At 41.7% G+C, this 12,656-nt stretch overlaps 1 protein-coding gene across 3 annotated transcripts in view; it reads left to right on the top strand.

Moving 5' to 3' along the window:
- The window catches only part of LOC122671239 (CSC1-like protein HYP1), a 75,553-nt gene that overhangs the window by 12,788 nt on the left and 50,109 nt on the right, over positions 1–12,656 (top strand). The gene's annotated exons all lie outside the window — the stretch shown is intronic.

The raw sequence follows: 12,656 nt of genomic DNA, 5'->3' as shown, positions 1-12,656 counted from the left end.
ATCTCTTGCACCACCTAAGTACAATCTAAGTTAATGCAAAAATAATTTTTTTATTAGGAAAAGAGAATCCTAATCTTTTAAGAATAAGAGGATCCCTTGCACAACCTAAGTACAGTCTAGGCTAATGCAAGAACAATAAATAATTACAAATGAAAAGGATAAGAGTTACCTAGGCAAGCAGCGTGACATTGTACTCCTTGCAAGTGTCAAATGATGCCAAATGAATGCATATGACCTTTGACCTTTAGAACTTCTCTTTAGAACCAAAGCTTATGAAGGTTTTAAATATTGAAATCAACCGTGGATGATCTTAATGGAGACTACTAGACTTCAATCAATAGAACGTTAGAATAACTTTTCACCTCTCACAAAAGTAGTATTTTGGATTGTAGTGGATAGGTGAATAACTCACATGTTCTCTATTTATAGGCTCATTTAAGGCTCTAAAATTTTGTGCAAAATGTGCTCTAACGGATCTATTTTTGGTCCATTTAGTCGACCTGAAGAATGATCCGGTCGACCGGATAATATAGCCGTTGGAGAAATATAGCCTTTAAAGAGCCGTTGGAGAGCAGCATAGGCATTCAGTCGACCAGATGATCGTCCAGTTTGATCCGGTCGACTGGATTAAATGACTAGTACGTACCAGTTAAGATACTGTCAGCGTCCGGATGAAATGGACAATGATCTGGTCCACCGGATCATGGTCCAATCAGCCTGTTTGGCTTATTTTCGTCGATTTGACTGGGGGGACTTTGCTCCAACCTTTTTCCAACTTAAGCTAAGGTCATGAGGGGTTTTAATCAACCTCCTAAGATCTCTACATGATGCATATGATCTTTAATTAAATATGCAATTACAGGTATGCAAGTGTTTCTAAGTATGTGCACACGAGCATCTTCATGTAGATCTTCAACTTGATTTCTTCAGGAGATGTTCTTCAATCTTCAAAGTCTTGTTTATTTCAAGCTTTGTCTTGAATTCTCTTTTCTTTCCTTGTGCTTCATGTCCTTCAAGTCTTGACTTGTTCTTCGTTATTCTTCAATCCTGTCAACAAACTTTTTTCCAATACAATGACTTATACCAAAGTGTTTGTCATCTCAAAACAACCATGGAGGGAGGGAAGTGTTTTCCCAACATATTATAAATAAAGTGGGTTGTGGGCATAATGTCACAAGCCATTATTCTCTAATTCTTCATGGTATGAGAGCGAAGATCGGGATTTGAACCCTAATACTAAAGCCCTAGCCGCCTTCTCCCTCTTAGCGCTGCTTCCACTACCTTCCCTTTCCAGTGCTGCCTCCCTCCATCGGTTTCAACGCCACTGCCCCCTCTCGATTCCGCCCTCTTCTGGGCTCGCCTCTCTCTTTTACTCTCGGTTCCACTAAACACTGCCTGTGCCAACTTATAGCCCCTCCCCTTCTCGTTGCTCCTTTGTCCGATCCCTCAGTGGTGATTTCTGCCACCGAGGGTTCCTTTTTTTGGTGAATCTATGAGCGTTTGAGATATCTCCTATTTTTCCCTCTTTGAGATCTATGTTTCTTTTCCCAGAAATTGTTTGATTTTTCTGATTTGGCTATGCCCTTTTGAAAGGGCTTTTGTTTGAAATTTTTTTTTTTTATCTCTGACTAGCAACTATGTCGGGCGTGACCACCGATGTGACTTCTTTGGACACATCTAGTGATCGTAATTTTCCTACGTTCCCTATTTATTTCGTTAAGTTGGGTGGGAACAATTATTTGATGTGGTCTAGTTCTTGCTTCTTTTCTATAGCGTCCTGTGGATTTTCTAGCTATCTACCGGGGATGCTACGAAGCCTGAAGAAGCTGGTCTTACTCAAAACAAATGGAATTTAGACAACGATCTGCTAATGTCCTATCTTATTAATTCCATGCACCCAACTATTGCACGGGGTTATCTCTTAGTGGATTCGGCGACCAAAATCTGGAAGGCAGCTAAAGATACCTACTCTCAAGTGGGTAATGACTAATGATGCTCAAGTCTATGAACTCCAGAAGATGATTCATGAGACGAAACAAAAAGAACTGACATTATCCTAGTATTTTTTTGAGTTGAGAAGTATGTGGCAAGAGTTAGACTATTATGATGATTTCTCTGCTTCTTGCACGACTGATGCCTTGAAGTTCACCAAATAGGAGGACAAGTTTACTGTGTATGTGTTCTGGGCGGTCTCAATGTTGAGTTTGATCAGATCCGGGCACATGTCCGGAGTCATGATCCTTTTCCCACTTTGGAGCAGGCGTATGCTATGGTTCAATCAGATGACAGCCACCATACTGTGATGTTACAACCTGTTGCCCTAGACCGATCTGCACTTTTTTTCGGGGTCTGGAGCCTTTTCAAATGGAGGGATTCAATGTCCTAGTGATTGCCCTAATTTAGACAAGGGCCCTATTAAATGTGAGTACTGTGGAAATGAATGACACATAAGATTTTTGTTGGAAACTCCATGGTAGACCTGCAAATGGAAAAGGTTGTGGTCGCGGTCGCGGGACCAGTTCGGTTCAGGCACACCAAACCGAAACCATTAAAACTGCACCCATTGAAGCACTTCTCTTTGGAGGATTTGATGGCTCAACTCTGTCGTCTCTTTGCACCTCCCAACTTTTCTCCATCAGTATCTGTTGCCACTTCCATGCCAGCCTCTTCTGATTCCCACTTTGCTCATAAAGGTATTTGTGTCGGTGTCACTGTGCCTACCTTGCATCCAATCCTTGGGTTATTGACTCAGGGGCCACCGACCATTTAACTGGTTCATCTCATTCCTTTTTTGAGTATTTCCTTGGTTCTGGTAAGGGTAAAGTTAGGGTTACTGATGGTTCCCTCTCCATTTCTGGGAAAGGTTCTGTCAAATGCTCAGTTGCTCACCTTTACTCTCTTTATCCTTTGTTTTATATGTGCCCAAATTTGCTACTAATTTTCTTTCCATTTGTAGCTTTACTAGGGATTGAATTGCAATGTAACATTTTTTTCCGTCCCATTATGTTTTACAGGACTTGGTGACGGAGAAAATGATTGACATTGGTAGAGTGGTCAATGGCTTATACTTGCTAGATTCTGTAGACTCCTCTTCCTCAGCATTGATGACACACGCTCCTCTTGGTTCTTCTAAAGTTGCCCTGGTGATTTAAGTTGATGGCATCATCGTCTGGGTCATCCACCTCTTGGGACTGTGGCTAATATTTTCCTGAGTTATTAAGTAAATGTAACCCGAACTACTTTTTTGTGATGCTTGCATTTTTGCAAAGCAAACCGTTCGGTATATCCTCCTTCTGATAATATTAGTTTGGGACCTATCATTTAATTCATTCTGATGTGTGGCCCCACCTGATGTGTTTTTGTTACTAGATACTGATGGTTCGTTACATTTATTGATTGCCATACACGGGTTACTTGGATCTATCTGTTACGCCAAAAGAGTGAAGTTTTCCGCTATTTCCATCTTTTTTCACCAAATGGTTAAGACCCAGTTTGATGCTAAAATTCTAAGCATAGATAATGGGCATGAATATGTTGATAGGTCTTTTCAAGCTTGTTTAGGTGACAAAGGCATCATTCATTAAACAAGCTGTGTAGACGCTCTGCTCAAAATGGCGTGGCTGAACACAAGAATCTGCATCTATTAGAGGTTGCGCGTTCATTGATGTTTCAGATGAACGTCCTAGCCCCTTATTGGAGTGAGGCTATTCTCACGGCTAAATACCTTCTTAATCGGATGCCTTCTTGAGTTCTAAACTTTCGCTGCCCCTTGGAGGTGCTTACGGGCTCCCTTAATTTTATTGTACCCCCCAAGGTATTTGGTTGTGTGCGACTCAAAAAGGGTATAAATGCTATCCACCCTCTTGCCACATGTTTATCTCTATGATTCTATGGACGTGGTGTTCCATGAGAATTATTTTCCCATTGTTGCACCTCTTCAGGGGAGTCCTCTTCACAGGAAGATGTGCTTGACTGCTCTAATTTCAAATATGGAAGAAGACATGATTTTGGTCCAGAGGGAGCAGGGGGAGATTTCGGTCTAGGGGGAGCCCACGGCTCTTGTCCAAGATAAGCCCACGGTTCCTTTGAAGGTTTTTGTTCGCATCAAGTCTAAAAGGCATCAAGATGAAGCCACTACTACTACCACTGTGCCACTTCAATCATCACCTCTTGATCCAAGTTCTCCTACATATTCTCCATCTAGTAAGTCTCCTCCTATTTCTGACCCTACACTTGATTTACCTATTGCCATTCGTAAACTTGTTAGAACTTGTACTCTACATCCGGTTTCCAATGTAGTCTCTTATGAATCTCTTTCTCCTCCTTTTCATGCTTTCGTTTCCTCTTTGTCATCCATTTCTATTCCTAAGCACTAGCAGGAAGCATTGGCAGATTCAAATTGGAAGGCTGCTATGGTAGAAGAAATGAGGGCACTTGGAAAAAATGAGACGTGGGACTTAGTCGCTCTTCCTCCGGGGAAGAAACCTGTGGGTTGCAAATGGGTGTTCACTGTGAAGCAGAAGATGGATGGTATTGTTGATCGAGTAGTTGCCAAGGGCTTCACCCAGACATTTGACATCGACAACTAGGAGATCTTTGCTCCTATGGCATAGTTAAACACTGTTCAGGTAATTCTCTCATGTGCGGTTAACTTGGGATGGGAGCTGCAAGTCTGCAACAATTGGATGTAAAAAATGCATTCCTTCATGGGGAACTTGAAGAGGAAGTATACATGGATGTCCCTCCTAGATTCTCTAGTCCAAAACTGGCAAGGTTTGCAAATTAAAGCGAGCTTTGTATCGATTGAAGCAATCATCTCAAGTGTGGTTTGGGCACTTTCATAAAGCTATGATGTTTGTGGGTTATAAACAGACTAATGCTGACCATATGGTGTTCATCAAGAAGAATGGTGAGCTGATTACTGTTCTCATTGTGTACGTCGATGACATCGTGGTTATAGGAAGTGACATTAGTTAAATAGCCCGGTTGAAGACCTTTCTGGGTACCGAATTTGAGATTGAAGATCTTAGAAAGCTATGGTACTTTCTTGGGATTGAGGTTGCACGAACAGATAAAGGTATCTTCCTTTCTCAACGAAGTATATTTTCGATCTTTTGACTAACACGGAATGTTAGGGTGCAAACCAGCAAATACCCCCTTAGAGGCAAATTTTCATGTCAAGCAAAAGGATGGTTAACCTTTGGATAAAGGGGGATATCAGAGATTGGTTGGGAGATTGATTTATCTCTCTCACATTAGGCCAGATATTGCATTTGCTGTTAGTATGGTCATCCAATACTTGCATAATCCCTACTATTATCACTTGGATGTTGTATATAGGATCGTGTTGTGGGAGTCCAAGGAGAGAGTCAACATACCATTGTCTAGTGTCTGGTGGCACGACTTCCAAGGTTTGAAGCTATTTTTCAAGGATTTTTGATGTAGTGACTATGCTCAGGATGTTAGAAGCCGTATTTTGCTTTGGCACGAATCGACTAACTGCAGGAGTCTCAGTGCCTACATTATAGGGCTCATGCCTTCTTTGATTGTTTGGGAGCTTTGGAAGGAGAGGAACAACAGAAGGCATGGGGAAAGGATGAGGTCGGCGGTGGGAATTGTTGAGAGCATCAGGGTTTGGGTGAAACGCCTTCCTTTACCATCCAAGCTTGGCAGAGGTTCTTCGATTAGAGGTGGGCAAATATGACATGCTTTAGGGGTCTCGGCACACCCTCCTAGGCCGAAATGCCCTCTTCGTGTATATTGGTGCCCGCCTTTTGTGTCGGTAAAATTGAATGTGGATGGTGCGTGTACAGGGAACCAGGTGTAGATGGGGGTAGAGGAATTATAAGAGACAAGGAGGGGTTTGTTTTGGTGGCCTTCTCTAGCTTCTACGGTGCCTGCACGAAATCAATTTTAGAACTGCGAGCATTGAGAGACGGTTTGAAGTTGTGCTGGGATTTAGGCCTTTTTGATGTTGTGATCAACTCTGATTCATTTTCCACTGTGAGCATGGTTAGCCTTAAGAGGTGTAACTTATGGAGGGGATTGTATTGGTTTCAGGAAGCTTTGGAGCTGATTGGTTTGGTCAGACCTAGTATTTCCTTTGCGTACAGGGAAAGTAATAGGGCTGCAGATTGGTTGGCTAATCGAGCTTGTGATGCAGGGTCTTCTACCTCTTTTAAGGAAGACAATCTGCCACAGGGAGAGTTTCAGCATATCCTTCGGGAAGACAGGGCTGATTTGCCAGTCCTCAAAATGTAGTTCCCATGTTATTTTATTTATTTCTTATCTCTTGGGTTAGGGGTAAGGTGGTATTTCCGCCCCTTGTATTCTTTCATTCTTTTTGGAAATTAATAAAATTCTAGGGGCTGGCCCGGGTCCTAGGTAATATTCGGGTTAAAAAAAAAGTTGTATATAGGATCTTGAGGTACTTGAAGTCTTCTCCTAGTCGAGGGATTCTTTTTCTTCTCATTATCATTTGTGCTTTAATTCCTTTAAAGCCTACATTGATGCTAATTGGGCTGGTTCTCCTGACGATAGACGTTCCACCTCCGCATACTGTACTCTGGTTGGTGGAAACCTTGTTGCTTGGCGCAGTAAGAAGCAGGCAGTGGTTGCTCGTTCTAGTGTTGAGGCTGAGATTAGGGCTATAGCCCATGATATGTGTGAACTTTTCAGGCTTCAAGGTCTTCTCCAAGATATGTGTCCCTGTTCAGCTTCCCATGCAACTCTTTGTGACAGCAAATCAGCCATTAGTATTGCAATCAACCCAGTTCAGCATGATCGGACGAACCATCTTGAGATTGATCGTCACTTCATCAAGGAGAAGTTAGAACAATGCATCATTTGTATTCCTTTTATCACTTCTGTAGAGCAACTGGAAGATGTGTTTACTAAAGGCTTATCTAGTAAAGTTTTTCATCCAATTATTTCCAAGTTGGGCATGATTTGTTAGAGTTATGTAATAAGGGTAGTTTGGGTGCTAGTCTAGTATCTTATTTGTCTTGTGTTGTATTTTTCTTGTTTTACCTTTTTACGTCCTTAGGGAGGTGGTTGTAATTACTATTTCATATTAGTGAATCAAATAAGGGAGAGGATACAACTCTCTCCATCATTCGGTTGCCATCTCTTTCCCTCTTATTGTCTTCTCTCCTTCTCTTCTTACTTCCCATCTTCTCCTCTTATCTCTTGGATTATTCTTACATCATTTCCAACTTGGTATCAGAGCACTCTTTGATTCTGGTGTGAGTGTCATTCTACCAGCTCACCATCTTCTCTCCCTCTCTTTGGAACCCTAGGTTACAAAGGGGTTCCAAGGAAGGGGCTGCTATGTGAAAACCTTGAAGGAATCATACCATATGTCTTGATGAAGACTATAGAAGCACCAACACAAGTATTCGGGTGAATATTTGACTATTTTAGTCTCAAATCAACAAAGGAATGTTCAGACTGGGTTACTGCCAGATCCTGAGTTTATAGCTTGTCTATTCTTCATCCTATATTTGTTCAAGCTCAATCTTAGTTCATTGAAGTTGCCCTAGGCTCCTCTTTCAAGCCCCCTGTAGCCTGGTTGCAAAAGAAGACAGCCCAAGACCTGCAACTCATGTTTATGCTGCTGCTACAGTACCCCCAGCTCCTCCCTTCTTTTTTTCGATTCTCCCTTATTACACCATATTTTGCAGTGGGAGCAGGCTTGTTAGAGTCGCCCAGAGGCACACTTTAAAGTCCTTAGGGACTCGGTTGGTGATATGGAATGGTTGTAGAACATAGGCTACTTCTTTACAGCTTCACAGGTACTGCCAGCTTCTGGTTTACTTCTCTTTTTCATCTTTACAGCCTTGTGGTGTGTTGAATAGTTGCTGTTGGTTGAAGGAGTACCTTATTTGAGTGTTATTGATTATTATGGAGTGAAGCTAAATGTGAACATGGTGCATTTGATTCAGCTATTTTCAAGAAACTGTTGTTTGTTTGCTTGCTAGTGGTGGATTTGATTGCTGGTTTGTTTCTGTAATCTCCCCATTTGACTGCTTGGTGTTGATGAGAAAAGTGGTTTGAGCTCCTCCAGTTGTGGTGTTGAAATTCTTTGAGCTCTTTGGCTTGTTTGGCTGCTGGACTGTGTTCTTCTTTGGGTTGAGAATACACTCCCCATTTGACTTTGGGTATTACTCCCACCTTGTAAGTGTGTTCTTTGAAGAAGTTAATCGACAGAGGTTATTTGGAGAAGTCCTCCCTGATAAGAACTGTCTCTGTTTGGGTAGAGTGTGTACTCCCTATTGGATTTGAGTATCATTTCCTTTGTGTTTTTTTGTATAGTCCTACATTATGTCAGCTCTTGGAGGAAAAGGCCAGTGTCCATCCCAAGGAAATGACAGAGATAGGTTCCACTGTGACCATTGTGGGAAGTCTGGACACACAAAAGAGAGATGTTGGATACTTTATGGTTGTCCACCTGGTATGCATGGTAGCAGGAGAGAGGGAGCCAAAGCATGCTCCTTAATGAATGAGGTTGCACCTATGGGATCTCCATATGGACTACAGACAGACACCACATCCCTCACTCAGGATGATATTGTAGCATTTTGTAGGGTTTTGTCATATCTGGATAGCCCTACTTTAGCTTTCACTTTAGGCCTCTACATCTGGCCCTTTCACTACCTTTACGTGGGCCATTAACTCTGGAGCCACTGACCATATGACCGGCATATCTCAGTGTTATGACTCCTACTCTATCTGTTCTGGTAAGGACAAAGTTAGAGTTGCTAATGGTTCCCTTTCCTCTATTTCTAGTAAAGGTAGTGTTCGTGTCACTTCTTCTATCTCCCTTGACTTTGTTCTTCATGTTTCTCAGTTTCATACTAACCTCTTATCTGTGAGCCACCTAACCAAATCCTTGAATTGTTCTGTTACTTTTTTTTCCATCTCATTGTGTTTTTCAGGATTTGGTGACAAAGAGGGTAATTGGCAGAGGACATGAGGAAAAGGGACTCTATCTTCTTGATCAAGGAACATCCCCTGCCCCTACTTCTCAATCCTATGCATGTAGGCGTAATGACAACAGTGCTGTTGACTCTGTGATGTTATGGCATCATTGTTTGGGCCATCCTTCTTTTGCTGTTATGAGGACAAAATTGCCCCACTTGTTTTCTTCCATTCCTTCTTCCCATGTGTTTCAGTATGAACCCTGTTTGTTTGCAAAGCATTGTCGTTCTCCTTATCCTTATCAGGGTAATAGATCCACTGTTCCTTTCCATATTGTGCACTCTGATGTTTGGGGGCCTTTCCCCACTACTTTGTTTGGCTATCGTTATTTTGTTTCCTTTGTTGATGACTATTCCCGGTCAACTTGGACCTTTTTGATGAAACAAAAAAGTGTTTATGATGCCTTTAAAAAATGTTATCAACTGATTTATACACAGTTTCGTATTCGCATTCAAATTGTTCGTTCTGATAAAGGGGGGGAGTATATGTATGGGGGGCTTCAACAGTTTTTACTGATCATGGCATTATCCATCAAGTTGCTTGTGTTGATACCCCTCAACAGAATGGGGTGGTTGAAAGGAAAAATCACCATTTGTTGGAAGTCATTAGGAGTCTCCTATTTGGCATACATGTTCCTAAGACCTTTTGGTCTAAAGCCCTTCTTACCGCTGCCTTTTTAATCAATCGCATGCCCACTAAACTTCTTGGCTCCAAATCCCCTTTAGACTTGTTGTCTCCTCAGACTTTTGCTTTCTCTCTTCCTCCTAAGGTGTTTGGGTGTGTCTGCTATGTCCATGTCAATAAATGTGCTCGGACTAAGCTTGACCCCAAGGCACTCAAATGTATTTTCCTTGGATATTCCTCCTCTACCAAAGGGTATAAGGGTTCTAAAATGATTGTTCTCTTGTCGCTTCCTTGTAGCGGAAAGAGCAAGAAGAAAAGGGTGGTCTACGATCAGGGAGTAGGAGAAGGCAAGAGAAGGGAATGTTAATTGAGGACGAGTAGGGTGCTCGTAGATCCGCTTTACTCCGCCCAAGTGCTTGTTGGATTCGCGCCCTAGCTGATCTACGACCAAAGAAGCAACGGCTGAGGTGGTCTTAGACCAGCTCGACCACCCAATTGCTATCTTCCCTCTTCCTGAAGGCGACTTCTCTCCAAAGATGTTACCTTCTTTGAATCTATACCTTTCTTCACTCCTTCTCAACATCCTCTTTAGGGGGAGAATAGTGGAAATGAAGATGCTGTTTCTATCCATTTCCTCCCACCTTTGCCTACTTCTCAATTTCTGTTTGATATTGGGAAACGCAAAGAAGGGGCTGTTGTTGATACTGATACTCATTCAGGTGTTGATGCTAGCAATGAAAATGAGGTTGTTGTGGACAAAAGGGTTGTTGCTGCCAGCAAAGAAAATGAGGTTATTGTGTACAAAAGAGGTGAATGCTTGAAGCGAAAGGGAAAGAAGACCTGCTATGAGCATGGTACAAAATTTCGCGAAATATCGCCGAAATTTCGGTAAATTTCGGTAATTTCGACACTACCAAGATGAGATGGGCTTCCGAAATGAAAAAAGTTCAAATTTCGGCGAAATATCGGTATATTTCGGTATATCTCGATATATTTCGGTATATTTCGTAGAAATACTGTGTATTGAGCAGTATATTTCGGTAAATTTCGGTACATTTCGGTATATTTCGGTAAATTTCGTAAAAATACTTTGTGTAAGTATTAAACTATTGACTATTATGAAGTTTATGAGTTATGACTTATGCACTTATGACTTTATGAGTTTAAACTTTAAAGTTTAAACTAAAGGCTACATTTGACTTTATTTTTGTTTCATTACTTTGTTTAAATTTCTTATTATGTTTTTTAGTACTTAAACAATATGTATTTAACTATTTTATACAACAGGGTCCGACCGTATACAGTCAATCAAGGGAACAAACCCAAAACACCACTTTGAGTTCATTTTTTTTGCAATATGAAGGTTTAGATGTGTTTATTTAGCTTAAATAAGGGTGTCCATAAAGTATCAGGCCTAGATATGGCCAAATACCCACCGAGATGGACTCCCAAAATATTGCAGAAAAAATGCAATATTTCGGCAAAATTTCGCCAAATTTCGGATATCTCGGTAGGCCTGAGATACCGATATATCGCGAGATATAGTACTATGGCTATGAGTCCTCTTTGGATCCATATCTTGAGATACATCCTCCCCAGTCAAGTCACATTCCTTCTCCCTTCTGATTTAGACCTTTCTATTGCTGTTAAGAAAAGGAAAGAGAGCTTGCACTAATCCTGTAGCCCAGTTTGTCTCCTATGATGCTCTCTCTCCTACATGTGTTGCCTTCACTGCTGCCCTCTCTTTTATTTCCATTCCAAAAAATAGCACTGAGGCCATGTCTGACCCAAAGTGGAACCAAGCCATGACCAAGGAAACGATGGCCCTTGAGAAGAATTGTACTTGGAAATTGGTTGATATTCCTAGGGGGAGAGTTCAAGTTGGATGCAGATGGCTCTACACAGTCAAGTACCGATCAGATGGTACAGTTGAGACATACAAGGCCTGGTTGGTAGCTAAAGGCTATAGTCAGGTGTATGGGATTGATTATCAGGAGACATTTGCTCCTGTGGTGAAGCACAACTCAATAAGAATTCTTTTATCTTTGGTGACCAATAAAGATTGGTCATTGTATCAGTTGGATGTGAAGAATGCTTTCCTCCATAGTGATCTAGAAGAGAGAGTGTACATGCAGACTCCACCTGGCTTCAAGTGTCCTTCAGCTGAAGGGAAAGTGTACCTGCTCAAGAAGGCACTATATGGTCTGAATCAGTTCCCGAAGGCTTGGTTTAAGAGGTTTAGACAGGCCATTTCGAACAATGGGTATTCCCAGAGCCAAACTGACTACACTTTATTTACTCAGCGAGGTAATGGTACCATCACAACCTTTATTGTCTATGTTGATGATATTGTAGTGACTGGAGATGACAGGGCTGAGATAGTTAGACTAAAGACCTACTTGGCTCAATAGTTTGAGATTAAAGATTTGGGTCCCTTAGAGTACTTCTTGGGGATTGAAGGGTCAAGGTCTAAGAAGGGAATCAATATATGTCAAAGGAAGTTTGTCCTAGACTTGTTGAAAGAGACAGGGATGTTGGGTTGCAAACCAGCAAACTCTCCTATTGATCAAAATCATAAGCTAGGAGAAGATTGTGGACCTTCCCTTGTTTATGCAGGGAAATACCAGAGGCTTGTAGTTAAGTTGATTTATCTCTCTTTAACTCGCCCAGATATCACCTATGCAGTTGGGGTGATGAGTCAGTTTATGCATGCCCCCATGAGTGGGCTGTTTACCGGATCCTCAAATACTTGAAGTCCTCTCCAGGAAAAGGTCTCCTATATGCCAAGTAGAACCATTTGAGAATTGAAGGCTACACTGATGCTGATTGGGCTGGTTCAGTTTCTGACAGACGATCTACATTTGGCTATTGTATTTTTGTGGGTGGTAATATGGTCACATGTAGGAGTAAAAAGCAGCCAGTTGTGGCTCGGTCAAGTTCAGAGGCAGAATTTAGAGCTATGGCTCATGGAGTTTGTGAACTCCTATGGTTGAGACACTTATGCATGTTGATGCAATGCCTAGTTGATTGGCTACTTCACATTTGATGGACAT

The sequence above is a fragment of the Telopea speciosissima genome, chromosome 8, assembly GCF_018873765.1.
Source record: "Telopea speciosissima isolate NSW1024214 ecotype Mountain lineage chromosome 8, Tspe_v1, whole genome shotgun sequence".
In the NCBI taxonomy this organism is placed as follows: Eukaryota; Viridiplantae; Streptophyta; class Magnoliopsida; order Proteales; family Proteaceae; genus Telopea; species Telopea speciosissima.
Note: the sequence above shows the minus strand (reverse complement) of the source record. Positions and strands in the feature narration are given on the sequence as shown.